This window comes from Drosophila virilis, chromosome 2, assembly GCF_030788295.1.
Source record: "Drosophila virilis strain 15010-1051.87 chromosome 2, Dvir_AGI_RSII-ME, whole genome shotgun sequence".
NCBI classification, from domain to species: domain Eukaryota; kingdom Metazoa; phylum Arthropoda; class Insecta; order Diptera; family Drosophilidae; genus Drosophila; species Drosophila virilis.
The window spans coordinates 33,934,424-33,939,969 of record NC_091544.1 but is presented as its reverse complement, the minus strand read 5'-3'; the positions used below and the strand labels follow the sequence as shown (position 1 = coordinate 33,939,969).

The following is a 5,546-nucleotide window of genomic DNA, read 5'->3' as shown; positions in this document are numbered from 1 at the left end:
AAACTTTTTTTTGCTTGTTTTGTAATAAATTGCAATCAAAAATCGTTCGTCACTTGCATAATAATAAGCCACAAGTAAAAAAGTGTTTATGCCTCTCGAAAAATTACAAAACTCGAAGAGTAGTTATTAATGAGATTTGGAGTAATGGCGATTAAATCGACAATATCGATGCATCGTTAAATAACGACATTTTAAAGCGAATTAACTCTAAAAACGAATATGTTGTCATATGTTGCAAGGGATGTTCTGGATTTTTTCCCCAAAAGTACAATACACAGTCATATAAATAATTGCATAGGCGGCGATCATAAGAAAGGAACTCCTGACTTGCTTAAGCAAGGTGGCTCTAAAACCGGCTCTATGCATAAAAGTGCAAGTGACGTTCTCTTGTAAGCAATATGCCTCCTGACTTATTTAAACCGTTTTTGTTAATTTTTTTATTTATTTACCGAGGCTATTTTTATATACTTGATTTTACTCAAATTATATTTTGTTAACTGATTCGTGTTCATTCCAGCTAGTTTGTGTTCGTTTCAACTGTCTTGTGCTCGTCTTATATTTATATGTTTCTAACAAAGGTAATGAAAAGTATAAATACAATTTTTTTTTATATATATAAATAAAATCCTTAACATGATCAGTACAGATATACATTTTTTTAACAATGTTCATGCTGCTTAACGTTATATAAAAATGATTGTATTAAAATATAAGATGCAATAGAGACACATCCGAATGATCATAGCAAATGCCAATTAACTGCAACTGAAGTGGAGGTATACACTATGCCATATCCTTAAAGGTCTGAAAGTTAAGCAAAATAAATGTTCTTAAATATGTATATGGCACTGCTCCTAGTGCTACTATATTGAATACAAAATATTTACTTAAATTATTGAATTACGTCCATTAATAATTAAAATAGATTCCCTTTTATCTATTAATTATTAAATATATTCAAATAGATGCATCCGAACAATTTATAAACACAACTCAAAATGCATCGGCTAATACTGGATCTTTAGGAGTTAACGACTTTGGCTCTTATTGTTTAGATTCACCGGCAAAAAATCAAAATCATTCCACGATAAACGATTCATTTCAATCGCTTAATACTAATTGTCCAGATTCCACTCAAGGATTCGATTCCAGTTATGCTCCGGATATAACTAACCGGTCCAGCATTTTAAATAATTCCAACATTAAACAAGTTTTTTCTTACACAATTTAAACTCCACTAAGTGATGTAAGGGATATAATTATTCCAACTGCGAAAACCCAAACAAATTGTAAGAAACATTTTTGCTTATTTTGCAATAAATTGCAAACAAAATTTGCTCGTCACTTGCAGAGTGTTCATAAAAATGAGCCGCAAGTACAAAAATTTTTGTTCCTGTCGAAAAATGACAAAACTCGCAGATTACTTATTGATGAGATTAGGAAAAATGGTGATTATATCCATAATATCGATGCATCGTTAAATAACGGAACACTAATCGTGCCCGTCAAAAGCGTGTAAACTCTAAAAACAAAGCGGTTGATTTCATATGTTGCAAGGGATGTTCCGGATTTTTCCCCAAAAGCACAATACGGAGTCATATTAATAATTGCAAAGGCAGCGATCATAAGAAAGGAACTCGTGACTTGCTTAAACAAGGTCGCTCCAAAACCGGCTTCATGCATTAAAGTGCAAATGACGTTGTGTGCACAAAAATAATGCATGTTTTAAATGATGATCCCATTTCCAGAAATCTTATATATGATGAATTGATTGTTTTATTCGCAAACGCAGAATCTATGAAGCACGGCGAACTTCAGTACGATATGATCAGAGCAAACATGAGATTGCTCAGGAGACTATTACATGAAATAAAAAAATCAGAATCTAATGAGATACAGGAACTTAAAGACGCCATTAATCCCAAACATTTGAATTTGATGATATCTTGTATCAGAAAAGTGGCTCAGTGGGACTCTTCTTCATTGTTTTTTAAAGCACCTTCAGTTGCAACGAACCTTACAACTCTAATTAAAAAGTGCGCAAAAATATTGTGGACTCATTGCATTAAAACACAAAATCATGCAAAAAAAAAAAATTAATTAAAGATTTTCTTGTTCTAAGGGAAACCGAAATTCCTCTTTTTATAGAGGCCTACCAACTATTTTACCATGTAAAGAAGACATCAAAAAACTGTTTGATTATGTGATAAAAAAATCGGAAAGCGCTCTTAGTGTGCTAAAAATTAAGTTTGATTTTTTATCATGGACATCGTTGATACAAAGCATTCTAATTGGCCTTCAAATTTTTAACCGCCGTAGAGTCGGTGAAATTGAAAGACTAACAATTGAGAACTATCTAACAGGGCACGCCATCAATAAAAATGTAGATAAAGAAAACTTTGAACGTCTCACGAAAGAAACTAGAGAAATCGCTCAAAAATACACAAGATTGACTATTCGTGGAAAACTCAATCGAACTGTGCCAGTGCTGCTCACACCGTTTGACAAGTATTGTATAGAAACTATTCTCAAACATCGTAAAAGAGCTGGTGTTAAAAAAAGTAATGATTACATATTTAGCGTGCCTAACGCCAAGCCCTTAGCAAAGCAATATGTAAGGGCTTGTCCGATTCTAAAAAAATTTGCCCAGGAATATGGGGCTCGCTGCCCAGGGGCTTTACGGGGAACGATGCTTCGAAAGCATTTAGCTACCTATACATCGATGCTTAACGTCAAAGATGTCCAAATTGATAGGCTTGCCAATTTTATGGATCATCATAAAGATATACATAAAGAAATCTACAGAATCCCTGTATCAGTAGCGGAGATAGCCGAAGTATCCCAGATGCTTATGGCAGCTCTGGGAAATAATGTTGAGGATGAAAACACAGTAGCCCTTGATTAGTTAGAAGAAAGTAAGTACATAGATTCGTCAAGTTTGTGGGTGATACTAAGAGTAGTTATGGTGAAAAATGTAATATCTTAACTTAACTAATAATTACTTGTCGGGCTTATTGTGAATGTTTTTACATTGTACCTGAAATCCATTTTGCAGATGATCCTTTAGAGGATTCGGAATCAGATTATTCTGAACAGCGATCAGAAAGCGACTTCAATATTTCCGATGATGAAATTGTAGAAAAATCTAATAAAAAAGGAAAGCGTCCAAGTAGTAAGCATTAAATTGCAAACCTACATATTTATGTCACGTGCTTACATGCATTGCGTTTAGGCTATCCTATTTATCCTCATTGACAAAGTAAAAAGAGATATCGTGCTTGTGAAATGTCCGATCGTCTGTTCAAACGAACGCGATATTTTGCTGGCCCATTAAAGTTATATCAACGAGAAGTAAAGTGCTAAAATTATATAATGACGACCACTGCGGCGTGGTAAATCGCAAAAATCGTCCTAAATAACAAACCTTATACAATCAAAGAGATTGACTAACTTTTAGTTGAAGACGAAGATGTTTAACTGGGTGCGTGGCGAATGTTTAAAATTAATATCACCTAATAAATTGTTCTGGTAGGCTGTATTAAGCTGTTATTGGTCTGTGATTGAGTATTGCGATGGTTGCAACCGACTGCGACGCTTCTAATTGATTTTTATTTACTACTAAAACGTTAATCTTTTTCACACTAAATTAAATTAAACTTTATTATTTAACAGGATCATCATTTGGAAAACCATAAGAAACCGTTGGTCGAATGAAGAGCGTGAAGAAATATACCGGCCTTTTGGAGACCTGTTGTCTCTAAAAGGATTGCCGTCGCTTAAGCAATGCAACGCAGTTATAAATAATTCTACATATCTAAAATGTTCGACACCGGTGCAAGTAAAAACATGGTATCTATCCATCCATCAGCGCAAGGGTAAATCAAGAAAATCAACTCCGCAAATAGATTAAATAATGAATATGTTGACCATATTTAGAACTAAATTGACTATACATTTTCGTATTTTTTTTATGTTAATATTAATTTATGCTAAGAATATTTGGAATTTGTTAAAAATGCATACTATAAATGTATTTATTAACGTCATTAATGTAAATTCATATTGTTAATTTTACTTTAACCTAAGATGATTTGAAACTGCATTCAAAATGTATTTGAGTTTAATTTCAACTAAGCCAGCCTGGCACTGAATTTAAAATGTATAGATTTAATAAAATATTGCTGAGTTTTATAGGCGTGAACTGGACCATATCTCATCGTTCCTGTGTCCTTATAATAGACGTTGCTTATTCAAAAATTTCTGCATCTGGCAACCCCGCGTTTTTGCTCCTAAATCTGACCTTATATATAAAGTACGTTATACGGAAATTTTTTGCTGAGAGTATTTCAAGAACTAAGCCCTTATAAAGCACGTTTCATGGTGTGTACCCAAAATAATGGTTGTATATAAAATTGCTCATAAGTCACGAGAAAATGCTTCGAAGGCCGTTAAATTTTCCCAGAGCATAATTTAGAGGCTCCATCATGATTCCCCACAGAGAAAACCCCAACTTTTTGGGGTCCCCGAAATCGATGCTCCACATATATATATATATATATATATATACGCCTATATATATATTCATTCAATGCTATTTAATTGCAAATAAAATATATATATAAAATTTCTTTACAATTAAATAACATTGAATACTATTATAATATATATAATATAATATTATAATATATTTGCATATAATATATCTCTATATGTAAAACGGTTTGTCCTGACTAACGGATTGGCGATCAACGCAAAGTTCAAACCGTAAGAGGTAGGAAGCTGAAATTTTCAGTAGTTACCATATGTAATGAAGGAGCACGTTATTACGGGGTTTCGGGAAATACCACCCGCAAGTATAGAAAAATTTTTTCACACTTTTTCAAAAATGTATTCTTTCTTGGTGGAAATGGGGGTCAAAGATTTGGACGTGATTCACATTTTTCGCAGTATCAAGGCATCCTCGGTAAAAGTGCGATTCTAAGATTTTTTGGTTTAGCTTAAAGTCTTGTCCGATTTACCTCAAACTTATATTCAGAGCTCTACATAAGAACTTAATGAATACGAGTTTTAGCGATTTGGGAAATCCCACCAGTAAGTATGGAAAAATCCCGAAAAAAACAAAGACCGTCCCAGTCGCCCAAATTTACGCACCCATTGATAAAAATATCTCTGCCTCACGACAAACCCTTGGTCAGCTCATTCGCAAACATTCGTGTGCGTTTATATGTGTGTGTGTAGAGTTCGAAATTCACAAATGCCAAAAACTTCAAATTTTGTCAAATTTGCATCGGGCAGGCAGACAGGCAACCAGCACCATAACCGAAAGCTTGCCAAACTTTACTGTTGGTATTATATTCTTCGATTCCAGAGCTGCATTGGGCTTTCTCCAAACTTTGCTGAGTCCGTCATGATAATATAACATTATTTTTGTCTCGTCACAAAAAATAACGTCATCCCAGTACTCCGCGGGCTTGTTGACATTGGCAATTGAAAAATTAAGCCGCCGCTGAATATTTACTGCCGACAGTAGTGGCTTCTTCCTAGCT

General features: G+C 33.9%; 1 long non-coding RNA gene across 1 annotated transcript; it reads left to right on the top strand.

The window, feature by feature from the left end:
* The first annotated feature begins 495 nt into the window (after positions 1-495).
* Positions 496-4,270, top strand: LOC116650396 (uncharacterized). The gene is made up of 3 exons (XR_004303356.2): positions 496-578; positions 3,056-3,172; positions 3,673-4,270. It is a non-coding gene; the product is annotated as an uncharacterized lncRNA (long non-coding RNA).
* The last annotated feature ends 1,276 nt before the right edge of the window (positions 4,271-5,546 follow it).